Source organism: Podarcis bocagei, assembly GCF_964188305.1.
Source record: "Podarcis bocagei genome assembly, chromosome: 13".
Taxonomy (NCBI): Eukaryota; Metazoa; Chordata; class Lepidosauria; order Squamata; family Lacertidae; genus Podarcis; species Podarcis bocagei.
Genome location: NC_138138.1, coordinates 30,026,747 through 30,045,498, shown reverse-complemented (window position 1 = coordinate 30,045,498; position 18,752 = coordinate 30,026,747). Strand labels below are relative to the sequence as shown.

Sequence of the window (18,752 nt, the reverse complement as noted above, 5' to 3'; positions counted from 1 at the left end):
GTCGCTGCTTCAAGACCTTCCTGGTTCTAGGAGACAGCAGAATGGGGGGAGGTGGGGAGTCTACTGACCCATCTGTTGGCTCAACAGCCTCTTCTTCTGCTACATCTAGCTCACTTTCCTCCATCTCAGGCTGACCCGACTCTCCGTCCTCTCCTGGCTCCTGCCTTGCAGGTGGTGTCAAACCCCACAAATCACCTCTCCTGGGTATCTGGCCTGGTCCCTGCCTCCACCCCACACTCTTTGGAATGCTACCAGCCCCTGACAGTAGGTCAGTTCTACTCATTGCCTCATGTCAGGCTATAGATTGAAAGGGCAGGACTAGATTGTATGGAATAAGATTTCAGGGACGATGTTCTTGTAACACAAAAAAACTCCTCCCTCCATGGAAACAGCTCGCACTTGAGGATGAAGGCTCTGCAAAACCATTTGCAGAGAAGTGACCTCCAACTGTCACTTCCTTATTGAGAATGCCTGCCGGAAGGAGAAAACGAGGTGCAAAGAGCCAGAAGACCATTATTGAGACTCACAATTCCTCTAAAACAAAGAATCGGCAGAGAGCCAACACCATCTGCCCTGGCTCAGAAACAGAGCGGGTTGAGGAAACCGAGAAATCGGAGCAAATAGAACAAACAGTGAGTAACAACGTTGGGGGAACCTCACCCCCCCTTAAGGAGGCTGTCAATGACCCGACCCCCCTCCTCCCAGAGAAAGCTAATCCGTCCAAGAGAGCAAGAGCAGGAGCAGGAGGGATTCCTCCCACTCCTAACGCTGACCCACCCAGGCCTCTAGAAGGCAGAGGAGCCTGCTTTCAACCAATTCGGGATACGCACCCCTACCAAGAGATTTGCATGTTGTCTGCAGATACTATGGTTCTGGTTCTCCAAAGACTGGATGAAATCCTCACCAGAATAGTTAACATTGAGAAACAATTGGATACTAGTTCCTCCCCTTTAAATGCCCAAGGGCTTAAAGGGATGATAAGAAATGACTCTGTTAACAACTCGCCAACTCAAACTATGGATGAAGTGAGGTCCTGTCAAGTCTTGCAAACGAACCAGATAATGCTTGAGATTCACCGATACACTCATAGGTGGATGAACCGCAGACAAATTACTATGTCCTTGTCTCAGCTCTTGAATTACCATTACCGAAATGTAGATCTAGAAAATTTCCACTTCCTGCCTACCTTGAGAAACACCATGCGCCTATTTATGACCTTTAGGTCATCAACCCTCCCATCTCGACTCATGGAGATAAAGGATACTCTATGGTGGTTCCACTCTCTCCGCCCAGTGAGGGTATTTAAAGACGAAACAAGGAGGCAATTGGTCCCTTGCATAGAGTCAAAGCTAATGCGGATAAAGGAACCCAAGCTCAACACTAGAAATACTAATTGCCCGAAGGAAGAAAAGAACTCTGTAAGCCTAGAATTACAAGACCTGAAGAAGAGGCTAATGAGTATAAAGACTGAGATTTCTACCCAAAATATAAGGACAGTAGAGCCTAGAGCACAATATTTAAAGACGTCCAATAGCTCTTTATCCCATAGAAAGACATCAGTGCAACTCCCTGTTCCCTTTTCAAACGACACCAAATTAGATGAGGAATTTGGCACCTCCGACATTTCTATGGCAACAACACCTAAAGAATTCTATGTTGCTGACAATCTGGAGATATCCAGCACCAACTCTACATCTGGACCTTTGCCTAATGTTCCAAAAACTTATCAGAATGATCAGCCTTCTCTACTGTACTCCTGGCGAGACAGGATGGACAGATCTTCCGAATTCAAATCTGGCTCTTTGTTGGCCAGTGATCCACATTTTATAACACATACCTCATTAATACTTCCACAGCCACAGATAGAACCAACAATCCTCCAATTAACCCAGGAGGGAGAGGGGGATTGACAGTTAATGAAACACCATGGGACTGTCCCCCCCGCTTGGGGTGCGGTTGGTTGGGTTTTATCTTCTAGGGATACTTACCCTATCAGACCTCCACCTCTTTCCCATACCATTTTGACCCAGGAGTCCTGGCCGAAGGATGACTTGTTATTGAGGAGATGTTACCCATCTATTGGGGAGGCTAGTATGGGATCTGGGATTTCCACAATTGAAGGGCTAGGGAGGAATGGCGGTAGGGCTAGATATCTCTATCGGCGAAGGGTTTCGAGATGCAGTGATCCTCAAAACCCTTCCAATCTACGCCCCATCCCAAGGGATGAGGGTAGGGAGAGCAAGGATTACACACCTCCGTCATTGGTGCTGTGCAATGCCAGGTCCATAGGCAACAAAACTGCCACCATGCGTGACTTTTTTGTCTCGCAGGGGATTGACCTGGCTTGCGTGACGGAGACCTGGGTACGGGAAGGCGAAGTAGTCTCCCTACATGAGATAACACCCCCAGGTTTCTCTGTCCTCCATCAATCGCGGACTGTGGGTCGGGGGGGGGAGGAGTAGCGTTATTATTCCGGGAGGATTGCTCTTTCAGAGCTCTGCCATCACCGGCGATCTCCGGCATTGAATGTGTTGGTCTCGTGTGGGGCACCAAGGAGAGCTTGGCTGTCTGGCTGGTGTACCGACCACCCAGCACATCTGCAGCCACCCTGTCAGATCTGCTGGAGGTGGTGGCGGGCTGGGCCTTGGAGTTCCCAAACCTACTGGTTTTGGGAGACTTCAACGTCCATGCCGATGCCGCTCCCTCCTCACAGGCTCTGGACCTAGTGACTTCCATGGCAACACTAGGGCTCTCCCAGTTTGTTTTGGGCCCCACTCATCAAGCAGGCCACACTCTGGATCTGATCTTTGGGGCTGGCATAGATGTGATCATGCTCCCCGCTGTGAAAGTGCCATGGTCTGATCACTACGCTTTAAAAGCCAAGATTGACTTCCCGCTCCTCCCCGGCTCGGGTGGCGAACCTATTTGGGCTCGTCCGCGAAAACTGATGGATCCTGATAGATTCCGACAAGCCTTGCGGAACCCTGCTCCTCCTGGCGACTCATTAGATGACCTTGTTGAGGACTGGAATAACCGGCTCTTGGCAGCCATTGATGAGATCGCGCCTAAGCGCCCTCTGCGACCCCGTCGAAACCAGGCCCCTTGGTTTACTGAGGAGCTCCGGAAAATGAAGTGGGATCTCAGACGGCTAGAGCGAGTATGGCGACGGACTCGTGACGGAGCCTCAAGAACATCTTATAGGACGCTTATGAAAGCCTATGAGATGGCTATGAAAGCTGCTAAGAAATCTTACTTTGCAGCTTCCATTGCATCCGCTAGCTCTCGCCCGGCACAACTTTTTAGAATAATTAGGTCAATAACATCCTTAGGAGGACAACCAAATTTAAGCACAAATTCGACCCATAGCTGTGAGGCATTCGCGAGCTTTTTTGCGGAGAAAGTCCTGTTGCTCCGCCGTGACCTCCCTGCCAATTTAGATACAGTGACTGAACTGGAGGCCCCTCGACTGACTTCAGGTCCAGTGTTGGACCATTTCGATCGAATACTCCCTGCTGATGTGGATAGATTCCTCCAAGTTGGTAGGCCCACCACCTGCCTCCTTGATCCGTGCCCGTCTTGGCTGATTAGGGAGTGTCCAGATGTTGCGCGGACCCCCCTGGTTGAAATTATCAATTTGTCCCTTGACACGGGGACATTCCCAGGGGAACTGAAGGAAGCAGTGGTGCGTCCACTCTTAAAGAAAACTTCATTAGATCCCTTAGACCTATCCAATTACCGCCCAGTTTCAAATCTTCCATACCTGGGTAAGGTAATTGAGAGAGCGGTTGCTGAACAGCTTGGTAGGTTTCTGGAGGAAACATCGGCATTAGATCCATTTCAGTCCGGTTTCCGTCCTGGTTTTGGGACGGAGACGGCTCTGGTTGCCCTAACAGATGATATCCGTAGACAACTGGATCGAGGCGGGTCAGGACTGCTGATCCTTTTAGATTTGTCAGCAGCCTTTGACATGGTCGATCATGATCTTCTGGACCACCGCCTCGCAGACGTGGGGATACAGGGCATAGCCCGTAACTGGTTGTGCTCTTTTATCTCTGGTCGGGGACAGAGGGTGGCACTAGGGAGGGAAATGTCGTCACGCCACTCCTTGGTGTGTGGAGTGCCGCAGGGCGCAATTCTCTCCCCAATGCTTTTTAACATCTTTATGCGCCCCCTTGCCCAGATTATCCGGAGCTTTGGGCTGGGCTGTCATCAATATGCTGATGACACTCAGCTCTATCTGCTGATGGATGGCCACACCAACTCGGCCCCTTACACACTGACCAGATGCTTGGAAGCTGTGGCTGGATGGTTTCGTGGGAGCCGATTGAAACTAAATCCTTCAAAGACAGAGGTCCTATGGCTAGGTCGGGATAGCATGGGGATGAGGGACCAACTCCCTTCTCTTGCAGGGGCCCAATTAGTGCCATTGCCTTCCGTTAAGAGTTTGGGTGTAATCCTTGACGCCTCCCTTTCCATGGAGGCGCAAGTCACAGCAACAGCCAAGGCGACATTTTTCCACCTTCGCCGCATCAAGCAGTTGGTCCCTTACCTTTCCCGCCCCGACCTGGCCACAGTGATCCATGCGACAGTCATCTCCAGGCTTGACTACTGTAATTCGCTCTACGCGGGGCTGCCCTTGAAGCTGTCCCAGAAACTCCAGCGGGTACAGAATGCTGCAGCGAGGCTCCTCACGGGGTCTCTGCCATGGGAGCATATTCATCCAGTGCTTTTCAAGCTGCACTGGCTCCCGGTGGAGTACAGGGTCAGATTTAAGGTGCTGCTTTTGACCTTTAAAGCCCTTCACGGCCTAGGACCCTCGTACCTACGGGACCGCCTCGCCTGGTATGCCCCACGGAGAGCCTCAAGGTTCATAAATAACAACACCCTAGTGGTCCCAGGCCCTAAGGAAGTTAGATTGGCTTCAACCAGAGCCAGGGCCTTTTCAGCACTGGCCCCAACTTGGTGGAACGCTCTGTCTCATGAGACCAGGGCCCTGCAGGATCTGATTTCTTTCCGCAGGGCCTGTAAGACAGAGTTGTTCCGCCTGGCCTTTGGATTGGAGCCAATTTGATTCCCTCCCCCCCCCTTTTCTTTTTTCTTTTCCTTCTCCTGCAATGAGGCTTCATTTTAATATTTTAATGTTCCATTATTTTAATGTTGTATTTTATTTTTGTTTTTAAGTTGTAATCACTCATCTTGTTTTTATTATTGCTTGTAAGCCGCTCTGAGCCCGGCCTTGGCTGGGGAGGGCGGGGTATAAATAAAAAATTATTATTATTATTATTATTATTATTATTATTATTATTATTATTATTATTATTATTTTTCCTGGTCTGAACATTTTCTAAACATATAGTAATTTTATACGTGTGGAAGCATTCAAGAAAACCATCTTCTTCCTTTAGTAAGGGAAAGGAAAACAGCCCAGAATCTCTGCTTTCTGACTCAGTTTTCTTATTTTCTGCATCTTGGTCCTAGCAGGAGAATATTCTGCAAAATGACTCCTTTTCTTGGCTGGGTAGGGACAGGCTGTGAGAATGTTATAGCTCTACCCAAGGGCTATGCAACGCCTCCCTGCCCCTCATAAAATAAACTTCTGCGACCATTAGCCCAGCATATCCATGAAAGCTTCCCATGCAGTTCAGTGTGGCAGAAGGTTACTCACACAAGAGCCTAAGGGCATAGAAGACTCATATGGTCAAAAGTGCATCCCACATTTGGGATGTAAAATGGATTGGCTGGATTCTACATGGATGTACATGCTGGGAAGGGCACCTGGGATCTTAAGACACATAGTAAAAAAACAAAAGGAACAAGATAGAGGGAACTCAGATGTTGAGATATTAAGATATGTTATTAATTCACAGTTCTGAAAGGGAACCAAGTCTTGTAGGGTCTATGCAGGCATGGCCAAACTTGGCCCTCCAGATGTTTTGGGACTACAATTCCCATCATCCCTGACCACTGGTCCTGTTAGCTAGGGATGATGGGAGTTGTGATCCCAAATCATCTGGAGGGCCAAGTTTGGCCATGCCTTGTCTATTGCATTCATCACACATTTGCTTCACTATGAACAAGATTGTCAGGATTTTGGATTACTTCAAAGGCTTCCCAAATTTGTTGGATGAGGGGTGTCAATGGAAGAAAAAACAGGTGTTTTTATTTCATAGGAGCCAAATTTCCTCTTTTAATAGTCTCTATGGACATAACAAACACTCTTGTTGTAGGGAGGATTCTGAAAAGCAGTTACCTTGAAGGCATTTTTTCACATTATTCAGTGGCAAACCCAAGACTGTCTATGGCAAAGGAACAAGAAAGAGGGAAACCCTATGTGACATCGTGATTATTGCTTGAATTTATATCATCTGTATGACAGCCAAAAATGGGAACTTATTTAAAGATAATTATGAAAAATATTGGACGGAAGTGAAAAAAGATTTAGAAATTTGGTCAAATTTGAAGCTTTCACTGTTGGGCCGAATTGCTGTGATAAAAATGAATGTATTGCCAAGAATGATGTTCTTATTTCAGACATTGCAAATTCTGGACAAGATGGATTGTTTTAAGAAGGGGCAGAGAGATATTTCTAGATTTGTCTGGCAGGGCAAGAAGCCCAGAATAAAATCTAAGATACTGACAGATGCAAGGGAAAGGGGTGGATTTGCCCTGCCAGACTTTTAACTTTACTATGAATCAGCAGCTTTTTGCTGGTTGAAGGAATGGCTACTTCTTGAAAACACAGACATTTTGGATTTAGAAGGTTTTAACAATGTATTTGGATGGCATGCATACTTGTGGTATGATAAGGTTAAAGCCCATAAAGCATTTAAAAATCATATTGTCAGGAAAGCTTTGTTCAACATTTGGATAAGATATAAAGATTTGTTGGAAAATAAAACCCCAAGGTGGCTGTCACCAATGGAAGCAAAAGCTTTGAAAAGGCTCAATATGGAGGCCAAATGGCCGACATATTGTGAGATTTTGGAGCAAGAAGGAGATAAATTGAAATTGCAGAGTTTTGAAAAATTAAAGGATAAAGTGAGAGATGGGCTCCATTACTATCAGATAATGGAGGTATACAATTTGGACAAGAAAATTGGCTTTCAGGTGGAAAAGTCAAAATTAGAAACAGAACTGTTAGAACCCAAAACTAAGAATCTGTCAAGAATGTATAACTTGCTGTTGAAATGGAATACTCAGGATGAAACAGTGAAATCTGCTATGATTAAATGGGCACAAGATGTTGGACATAATATCATGTTTGCTGACTGGGAACAGTTATGGACCACAGGTATGAAGTTTACGGCATGTAATGCCTTAAGAGAGAATATTATGAAAATGATATACAGGTGGTACATGAGCCCAGTCAAGCTAGCAAAAATCTATCACTTGCCCGATAATAAATGTTGGAAATGTAAGGAAACTGAAGGTACATTCTTTCACCTTTGGTGGACGTGCCCTAGGATTAAGGCTTTCTGGGAAATGATATATAATGAATTGAAAAAGGTATTTAAATATACCTTCCTGAAGAAACCAGAGGCCTTTCTCCTGGGCATTGTCAGCCAATTGGTGCAAAAGAAGGACAGAACTTTTTTTATGTATGCTACAACAGCAGCAAGAATACTAATCGCTAAGTATTGGAAGACACAAGATCTACCCACTCTGGAAGAATGGCAGATGAAGGTGATTGACTACATGGAACTGGCTGAGATGACTGGCAGAATCCGAGACCAGGGAGAAGAGTTGGTGAAAGAAGACTGGAAGAAATTTAAGGACTATTTAAAGAAATATTGTAAAATGAATGAATGTTAGAAAGATGTTGGATAGAAACTAAGTGGTTTCCAGCTGTAATGCTTTAGGAGACATGAAAAAAGGATTATAAATGGGTAAAAGTTTAATGGTAAGGATTTGCTGAACTAACAAATTGAACTGGAATACAAAGACGGGAAGTATGAGGAGGTCGGAGGAAATAAGGGTATGGAAGTTATGTCATTGAAAATTAATGTGTGTTTTTAATTGTTTATTATTTTGTATGTTTATTTTTCATTTTTTTCTTATATCCAAAATTTTTAATAAATATCTTATTAAAAAAATGAATTTATATCATCTGGTACTCCATGGAATGTTTTTACATGTAAACAGTAAAACACATACAAACATACCACATACCCATGAGTTTTTTCTTTTGAGTTTGATTAGACTCCTGGGAGTGATGGAAATAAATATGGATAAAATTCCTTGCAGCATCTCCTTTTTCCTTCCGCCAGTACAGAGAAAAGTAAGAGAGAGAGCCTCTCAAACAGCTATGGAGAGAAAAGGATATGATACACAGATGAAAAGGCGAATCACAGTGGCTACCCAGAAAGAAAACACAGGTCACAATCAGACACAAAAAAGAAACATGTAAACATGCATGAAATTACCCAAGATCTACCTGTAAACAGCTTGGTAAGTCAATCTCATGGTATACTTTTCAGTCTGTTTGCTGGTGACCTTATTAATAAAAAGCAAGTTTTATTCCAAGTGAAACATATTTATGGATTCTCTAGTTCAAAGTCTGCAAAGTTTAGATGTGCAGAAAAGTCACCATGTCACCAAGAATGGTACCATTTCATTCAATAAAGAGAATATTATTTTCAGCACATCCTTATTCCCCTAGGACATTGAAGAGAATGAGTCAGTCTGTCCCTCTTTGTTTATGCATACTGGAAACCTGACATGGGAAATGACATACAGGGATTGCCCCCAAAGTCTGCCACTACCCCTTCCTTGTTCATAGTTGCTGTGGGATGATTCAAATGCCTTTTTCCAGTTTTGGCTGGTATCATAATAGCTGCTTGCACTGGGATAGCTTGGCCACAGTTGTTGAGACAATGATACTCCAGTACTGTAATTCCCTTTTAGATCTCTCATCCCCAGCAAATGGAAAGGTGCATAGCACAAAGTTTCCTGCATCTACCGTATTTTTCGCCCATAGGATGCACCTAGTTTTTTTGGGGGGGGAATAAAGAAAAACAATTATTTCCCCCCCAGGCGCGGGCTGGCACGGGGGAAGCCCGAGCTTCCCCCGACCCCAGCCCCCAGAACAGCCTGCTATCCGCAAGCCTAGGGATCCTGGCGGGAAGTCATGCCGGTCTCCCCAGGCTTGCGGAGAGCTGCGCGAAGCCTGGAGAGCGAGAGGGGTTGGTGCACACTGACCCCTCTAGCTCTCCAGGCTTCAGCGAAAGCCTGCATTCACCCCATAGGACACACACACATTTCCCCTTCATTTTTGGAGGGGGGAAAGTGCGCCCTATAGAGCGAAAAATACGGTATTTGTCTGAAATCTGGAAGGTTTCTTACCAAGCAGCGCCTCTCTCATGTAGGCTATTTTCTAACCGTTTTCAAAAAAATACTATCCTTCTGAAATTTGGCAGAAATAGTGGCTTCAGGGTCACCTTGCTCAGAATAAGATCCACTTCTGCCTAAAAATAAATAGACACTTCATTAAAAGCAAGCGAGCAAGCAAACTAACTATCCAACACAAAAACTAACACAAAGCTGCCCATCACAAAAGATCCTGACTTATTTTCTTGTAATTCGGGATATATATATTTTTCTGGAGGGGCTAGTATGCCTGCAAATTTCATCCACTTCTGTCAACAGGGAGAGAGAAGTCAATGGTGACTCCAAGACTGTATTACTCCAATGTATACTATGCGAGGTTTTCCTTGTGTCTGGTACAAAAACTACAGTTAGGACAGTATGCTGCAGCATCATTGTTAACAACAGTGAGATTATGTGGGCACATTGCACCTTTGCTCAAATAAGTGTACCAGCTGCCAAGTTTAAGGAGTTACTGTTAACATATAAAGCCCTAAATAGATTGGGGTCATTTTATCTGAAGACTTGCTTGGCCCCACACATTCATACTCTATAGCTCCAACCTGTGGCAATTTGTAGTTGTACCAGTGCCATGTAAACTTTGTTCTTAATCAGGGAGGAAATATTCAGGGTAGCACCAATATTTATAACTCCTTGCCTTTGAACATTAAATAGAATCTCTCGTTGGACTGTTTAAAATGTTTCCTAAAACATTATTTCTGTTGAAAAGTTAACCCACACATGGAATAATTTTATTATGTCTACTAGTTTTTAATTTTTGTTGTGTTATCTGGGTTTTTTTTCCAGGAGGGAATACAATATTCTATATCAAACACTTAGAGATTTTACATTTTTAACAGACTATATATTTTGTTAACTGAAGAAACAAAAATTATTTATTAAACAAGCAATGGTTTATTGGTGACCTAAGTCAACCTACTTGATCACATTGGGGAACATGCGTCAAAACATTCTCCTCCTCCTCCTCCTCTCTAAAATGGTTGTGCCATCTCTTTGCAGGTACTACATAGCCACACAATGTTCAACCAGTCATCTAGAGTGGTGGAATTCCTTCTGCATGGATTCTCTGATACTCAGGAACTGAAGACATTTCATTTCATTACATTCTTGATCCTTTATCTGATTGCTGTCACTGAAAACCTCATCAACATCACAGTCATAATTTTCAGTCCTCAGCTTCACAAACCCATGTACTTCTTTCTAGCCAATCTGGCATTCCAAGACCTTCTGTGATGAACAGAAAAGCATGTGTCAAAATGGCAATCAGTGCATGGATTACTGGGCTTATCTATTCCACAGTATATACTGCCAGTACATTCACAATTGAGTTCTCTTCTAATGACATCAGTCAGTTTTTCTGTGAAATTCCATAGTTATTCAAAATTGCTTGCTCTGACTCATATCTCATCGTATTTTGGATTATTTGTGTTGGTGACTCTCTGGCCTTTTTCTACCTTGCTGTAATAGTTTATTCATACTGTCAGAGGAAAGGAGCCAGGGGGCAAGCGCTGGCAGCTCACCACAGGAGGGAGGGCATGAGTCAGGAGTGGCCACACCTCCATCGGGGAGCGAAGAAACGGTTAAGCGGAAAGTGGAAGGTTGGGCGCGCGCGCCAAGTTCAAATGCAGAGGAAGGCGGCGCAGTAAGCAGCCCGGAAAGGGAGCCAGGTCCTAAAGCCCGGCGCAAGGAGGCAGAAGGGTCCGGGTCAGCATCAGAAGAATCCCGGAAGGAAGAAACCCCGGGGGGCAGAGGGACCCAGAGGAGAACAGTCAGGCGGAAAAGGTGGAGCAGGGCTAGGATATTAAGTTGGTGCACAAGGGGCGGAGAATCAGACGGAGCTTCGCCGATCTAGCTACTAGACGTAGAGTTGCACGCAGCAGCTTTAAAATGGAAACTGTAACTCAATAAAGACTTTTACTTAATGATCGCTGGCTAGCGTGATCCTCTGTGAGCTAGGATCTTCGAGCAGCTCTGACAGTAAGCTCCGTCTCCCAAGTGTGGGCATCTACAGCCTCGAGGAGGGGAGAGAAGCAGGTGCCTATCAGCGAGCTCACGAACGGCAGCCGACATGACGGCTGAGCAGCAGATAGAGGAACTCAGAAAAGCAGTGTCACAACTGACTGCAGAGGCTCTCGCATCCCGGAAGAGAGAGGAGGAGGCAGCTGCCGCCTGCAGGGATCTCCAAGTCAGGTTAGACGTGCTTACAAAGCAGACACCCAGACAGGAGGGAATTGGGTTGGCGAGACGTACAGGCGGTCTGGTCTCTCACTTCGATGGGAACCTGCAACAGTATCCCAACTTTAGAGCAGATGTACTGTGCGCACTGCAACTGCTGAATAAAGACTTTAGAGATGAGCAAGAGAAGGTGGGATTCATCATGTCCCATTTGCATGGGGATGCTAAAGCATGGCTGCGCAATCTATGGAGAGATAAGGATCCGGCGCTCCAAGATGCGGATGCCTTTATTAAAGCGATGGATGGGTGTTTTTTATCAAGCATTGACGTGGATCTTGCCCGGAAGGAGGTGCATGGACTAAGGCAAGGGAGGGCCAGCGTAAGGCAATATCATGCCCGCTTTTTCGCTTTGGTCAGTGCCCTGGAATGGGACAGAGATTCGGCCCCTGTGAGAGACCTCTTTTGGGAGGGGTTGCACAGCTCGATTAAAGATGAAATCGCGAGGGGGGAGAGACCCCGGACCACCCAGGAGGTCGTTCAGAGGGCACTGGCAGTGGGGGTGCGGCTGGAAGAACGTCCGTGGAGCAGGGACGAAGGGCGTGGAGGGCGCGAACCAGCCAGGGGCCCCTCCTTCCTTCCCAGAGACGCAGCGCGGGCGCAATCCACGCCTCCACCAGGAGGAGGAGCGGAACCTATGGAGGTTGGAGGTGCAAGGGCTCAGTCAGCAACCAGAGCCCTAGCACCAGCAGCAGTGAAAGCGAAGCCTCCTAGAGGGAACAGGAAGTGTTACGTCTGTGAGGAGCCAGGGCACATGGCGAAAGAGTGTCCCCAGAGGCCCCACAAGCTCACTGCAGCCTCAGCAATGGTGACTGCAGCGACGCAGCAAGGTGGACCACAGCAGGGAAACGACGCAGTCTGGCTGGAGGAAGAGGCACTGGGGCCCAGCCAGACGTGTTAGTGACGCAGTCCCCAGAGATTTTACAGCCCGTGAACCCCCTCCCGCCCAAACCAGTAGTGAGGCTCACAGCATCTCTCCAGCTGCCCAATGGCATCACCATGGACGTGCCAATCACCGTGGACTCGGGCAGCAATGCGGACTTTATAGGGCAGGACTTTGTCGACAAACACGCTATACAGTTGCTGCCGGCCACACTGCCCCTGCAGGTTGTCACGGTGGATGGCAGGGAGCTGCTAGGGGGGCAAGTGGTGAAGCAGACGCCACCGATGGTGATGCGACTTGGGAATCACAAAGAAGTCATCAGCTTCAATGTCACTCAACTATCGGATACGCCTATTGTATTGGGAATGAGTTGGCTGGACAAGCACAGCCCAACGCTGGCTTGGTACCAGAGGCAGCTGATCTTCGGCTCTTCCTTTTGTGCTGAACACTGCATCGTGCCCCGGCAGGAAGGAGAGGAAGAGGAGTCACAGCTGCTGCTAGGCACGCTGCAAGCGATTCCCCACAAGTACGCAGAATTTTTGGAAGTTTTCTGCGAAAAGGAGGCGGACAGACTACCCCCTCACAGACCATATGACTGCAAAATTGACCTGCTGCCGGGGGCGGCGCTGCCTAAAGGGAAACTGTATTCCATGTCAGAGGACGAACTGCAAGAACTCAAGGAGTTCATAGATCATAATTTGGAGCGCGGTTTCATCCGAGAGTCCAAGGCAGCGGGGGGCAGTCCTGTATTCTTTGTTAAAAAGCGAGACACGCCCCAAAAAAGACTGGTCGTGGACTATCGCATTTTAAACAGTGGGACCAAGCCATCGGACTTCCCCATGCCCCGAATCGACGACCTCCTAGCGAAGGTGCGGAAGGGAAAAGTGTTCACCAAGTTGGACCTGCGAGGGGCGTACAACCTCATTCGCATGCGGGAAGGAGATGAGTGGAAGACGGCCATGTTCACGCCACTGGGGACCTACGAATATAGAGTTATGCCTTTTGGATTGCAAAATGGCTCCCACGTTTTTCAAGCTTTCATGCATCACGTGTTGGCGGGACTTCTCTACAAGACGTGCGTCTGTTTCTTAGATGACATCCTGATCTTTTCGGAATCGCAGCAGGAGCATGACGGGCACGTCAAGGAAGTGCTGAGCAGGCTAAAGCAACATAGGCTCTACGCCAAGCTGGAGAAGTGCCAATTTGACGTGACGGAGGTGGACTTTCTGGGCTACAAGCTGTCTGACAAGGGGCTCGCCATGGACAGCGCCAAGGTTCGAGCGGTGTTGGATTGGAAGAGTCCACGCAACCGGAAGGAGGTCCAACGGTTTGTCGGCTTCGCGAACTTCTATCGCAAGTTTATCAAAGGCTTCGCTATGCAGACAGCGGCCATCACAGACACGCTTAGCTCCAAGAAAAAGAAGTTCGTTTGGACAGAGCAGGCGGAGCAGTCCTTTCAGGCGCTCAAGCGTCTCTTCGCGTCGGAAGAGCAGCTGCTTCATGTCAACCCCAGCAGGCCGATGAGGGTGGAGACAGACGCCTCGGACAGAGCCGTGGGGGCGGTCCTGCTGCAGAAGGACCAGCAGGGGGTGTGGCGACCGGGAGCGTTTTACTCCAGGAAGCTCAGCAAGTCCGAGCAGAACTACACCATCTGGGACAGGGAGTTGCTGGCCATTCATGCAGCGTTCAAAGCGTGGAGGCACTTCCTGATCGGCGCCAAGCACACGGTGCAGGTTTGCACGGACCACAAGAATCTGGAGCACTGGCGCACGACACAGTTCCTAAACCAGAGGCAGATACGTTGGGCTGAGTTCTTTGCGAACTTCGACTTCCGCATAGAGTATGTCCCGGGGGACACTAACATCATGGGGGACGCCCTCTCCCGTAAGCCACAGTATCTGGAGGACGCAACGCCAGCGGCCGCCATGCACATCTTCGCACCAACAGTGTGGGCGTGCGCCGCGGCCACCGTGGACCTGGAGGCGGTGCGACGAGCGTTGCAGGATGACTCCTTCGCGCAAGCAAAGATGGCAGAGGTGCAAAGGGGCAAGGCTGCGGCCGACGGTTTCCAGCTACGAGATGGATTGCTCATCCGTAAAGGGGCCATCTACGTGCCGGGAGACGACCTTCGCGCCAAGGTGCTGCAGCAGCTGCACGACGCGCCCACGGCCGGGCACTTTGGCAAGGAGAAGACGGTGGAATTAGTAGCCAGGGATTTCTGGTGGCCTGGAATGAGAGGGGAGGTCGCAGACTACGTGGCGAGGTGTGACACCTGCCAGAGGGCCAAGCCAGTGCACAGACCGCCGGCCGGACTGTTGGAACCGCTGCAAACTCCGGTCGAACCTTGGGAAAGGGTGGCTCTGGACTTTGTCACAGATCTGCCCAGCTCGAGAGGCAAGACGGCAGTGCTGGTGGTGGTGGACCTGTTTTCCAAGATGGCACATTTCATTCCGTGTGCGAAGGTGGCCACGGCGGAGCAAACCGCCAAACTGTTCATAGACCACGTGTTCAAGGTTCACGGTCTGCCACGGTCTATTCTGTCCGACCGGGGGCGGCAGTTCATCTCGAATTTCTGGCAGAAGCTGATGGGCTTCCTGAACGTCAAGATCAACCTGGCGTCGGCGAGACACCCGCAGACCAACGGGCAAGCGGAGCGGGTCAATGCCATCATGCAGCAGTACCTGAGATGTTATGCAAATCAACAGCCTGCGACGTGGGTGGATTACCTGCCGCTTGCCGAGTTCGCCTACAACAACACGAAGCACGTGTCCACGGGGGTCACGCCGTTCTTCGCCAACAATGGGAGGCACCCCAGAACCTTCCCGGGACTGGAAAGAATGGGGGAGGGGGAGCCGCAGACAGCAGATGCGTTCGCGTCGGAGCTGCAGGAAGTCCACGATCAGCTGAGGCGCCACCTGGAGCTGGCCAAACACGCATACAAGGTACAAGCGGACAAGCACAGAAGGGTTGGCGAAGAGCTCCACGTGGGAGACTGGGTCTGGTTAGCAGCCCACGCAGTGCCGGCCAGGTCGTTGGCCAAGAAGAAACTAGGGCATAAACAACTGGGGCCCTACCAAGTCGAAGAGCAGGTCAACCCGGTAGCTTTCAGACTGGCACTTCCGGAGGGTTCCAGAATGCATCCGGTGTTCCACAGATCGGTGCTCACTCCCTACAAGGCACCGCACAGGTTCCAGGAACCCGGAACGGCGCCGAGTCCGGTCAGAGACAGAACAGGGCACGCGGGAGTGGCACAGAAGGAGCGCATCAACGAAGTCACGGAGATTTTGGACTCCAGATGGGGGGAGGAGGGGGTAGAATACTTTCTCGCCAAGGAGGGCACCCCGGCCAGTGCGAACAGCTGGGTGCCGGGCTACGCTTTGGACGAACCTCTACTCAAAGACGAGTTTCACGCCCTCTTCCCACATAGACCAATGCCAGCAGACTTTTTCGACGACTGGCTTTTCACGCCCACGCTTTCGGCCAGCACTTTCCGGGGGTTCGACTCGGACGAGGACCCGACACAAGACGTACGTTCCCCGGAGGGGTCACCCTCGGGATCTGCATCAGAACCCTCGTATTGGTGGGACGATAGACCAGAGGAGCAGTTCCGCAGAAAGTGGCTGGAATGCCCAGGACGAGCAACGCCGCCAGGAGGAAGTGAGGGAGAGACGGACATGGACGTTTTCGGGGACGACCCTGGTTTCGAGCACGGCGGCACAGAGATGGAAGCGGAGGTGACCGTCGTCGACGGGAGCAGGGAGGAAGACCCGGGAGCCTTCAGATGGAGGCCCGCCACGGGAAGCGAACGATATCCGACGTTCGTCCCTTTGCAACAGCAGCACCCAGCTCCAGCACCGGAAGGAGGGGAGGGGGGAATGGGGGGCTTCGAGGGGGGGATGGATGTCAGAGGAAAGGAGCCAGGGGGCAAGCGCTGGCAGCTCACCACAGGAGGGAGGGCATGAGTCAGGAGTGGCCACACCTCCATCGGGGAGCGAAGAAACGGTTAAGCGGAAAGTGGAAGGTTGGGCGCGCGCGCCAAGTTCAAATGCAGAGGAAGGCGGCGCAGTAAGCAGCCCGGAAAGGGAGCCAGGTCCTAAAGCCCGGCGCAAGGAGGCAGAAGGGTCCGGGTCAGCGTCAGAAGAATCCCGGAAGGAAGAAACCCCGGGGGGCAGAGGGACCCAGAGGAGAACAGTCAGGCGGAAAAGGTGGAGCAGGGCTAGGATATTAAGTTGGTGCACAAGGGGCGGAGAATCAGACGGAGCTTCGCCGATCTAGCTACTAGACGTAGAGTTGCACGCAGCAGCTTTAAAATGGAAACTGTAACTCAATAAAGACTTTTACTTAATGATCGCTGGCTAGCGTGATCCTCTGTGAGCTAGGATCTTCGAGCAGCTCTGACACATACGTTAAAATCTTCAGTGCAGTTCTAAAAATTCCTTCTGCCCAGGAAAAGAAAAAGCCTTCTCAACTTGCTTGCCACATCTTATTGTAATATCTTTATATTTTGTTAGCAGTTCATTTGTTTATCTGAAGCAAAGCTCTGTGTCACTATCATCAAGTGACACAGAGCTTTTGGATCTTGTTGCTTCTATGTTCTATTGCATGTTTCCACCAGTTATGAACCCATTAATCTATAGCATTAGGAATAAGGAATTGAAAACAGCATTATGGAAGTTGAATGCAAATCTCTTCTACCAATTCTTCCCCAATTTCTAATGGCCAAAACATGGATTACCTTTATATTTCCATCAAAAAAACTAAAAATAATTTCTAAACATTTATTATACATAAATCACTATTTGCATGCCAAATGTAATCCTTTGAAGAACACACTTTCTAACTAACAACAATTTCTATATTTGTTTTCCTGTGCTCTATATTAAAGAGTGGAAACATTTTTGTCAATTTGCTTATTTTGTACTTACTTTCTCACACTGTTTTCTGTTTGTTCTGCTGCATTGTGTCAGATCCATGGTAAGTCAGAACTATATTTTTCAGCTTGATTATATGCATGACTTTGCAGATGTGGGTCCATATTGGCCTAATAAAGCAGATTTTCACCAGCAAGATCTGTGCATCTTTGAGTGGGTGTAGTTGTCTTTAGACTCATGTGAGTTGAAAGAGATAGACCCATGAAAAGTGGTTTTTCTGTATTGACAAAGTTGCAAAGATTCTGGCAAAGGAGCTACAAACTACCCACCAAGTCCAATTTTTGCTGTAGAATTTTTAAACCATACCAGAAAAGGGAATATCTTTTTTAACCAGGAAAGGCAAGAAGGAATCTCCTTTTTTAAACTGAGGACACATTCCATCAAATTCTATACTTGATCATCACCTGCACCTCTTACTAAATCTACTCATTGCTGTCGACTTTGTTATCAATCTTTGCTATCCTTCCGTTATGAATTGTAAAATACGTGGCTAAATAAAGTGTTAAACCAGGAAAGATTGATATATTGTGTTAATGAAAAGGCTACTTCTTCAGCTTCACCTATCCCTATAGAAACTAGCCAAGGAATTTGAAAGTCTGAGGGACCCTACAGGGAGACCAAAAACATATGCTAGTCTCCCCATTGCCACCCCATGGACAGCAGAAAGAAGATCCATGTTAGAAAATGCATTTCTCAGATACTTAGAACCAGCATTTCAAGGCTTGCACAATTTCAAGCTGCCGCTCATTGGGAAAGGAGGGACAGGTAAGAGTCCAAAGGGTGGGTAGAGGAGGCAGAGGCAGAGGAGAACTATCCAGGGGGAGGGACCAGTGATTTGTGGGGTTCTGTGCCACTTGTGAGGCAGGGAGAAGAGGAAGAGGCTAGGCAGGTAGAGACAGGAAAACATAGAGATGGAAGACACTGACTTATGCTGTTCGAATCTCCTCAGCTCCTCTCCCTGCCTCCAAGGATAAGGAGGGGTTTAAAACAAGAGGAGCAGGTGGAAATGTACACAGGGAGAGTTTCCGGTTACTTCCACATACCACATTAGAAGAGGGGGTTTAAATGTGCTGGAGGAGGCAGGGTGTGCAGATGTTCCAACTGCTTGTCTCAGCAGTTGGAGGTGTGCCTCAGAGCAGAGGTGTGAAGAAGCAGATGCCCAGCTAGCTATTTAGCAGGAGTGCCACATGTGATTCTCACACCTTAGGAGCTGAATGTAATCAAGTGGTGAAAGACAGCGAGAGAAACTGAAATTGGTGGATTTGTTCATTTCTATGTAAACAGGAAGTTGGATTATATTATATTTGCTCAGTGCTGCAGGG

The 18,752-nt window shown here is 48.2% G+C and overlaps 1 protein-coding gene across 1 annotated transcript in view; it reads left to right on the top strand.

Moving 5' to 3' along the window:
- LOC308571672 (olfactory receptor 2AP1-like) overlaps nucleotides 1–18,752 on the top strand; it is a gene marked incomplete at both ends in the record, with an annotated part of 295,033 nt that overhangs the window by 87,226 nt on the left and 189,055 nt on the right. The gene's annotated exons all lie outside the window — the stretch shown is intronic.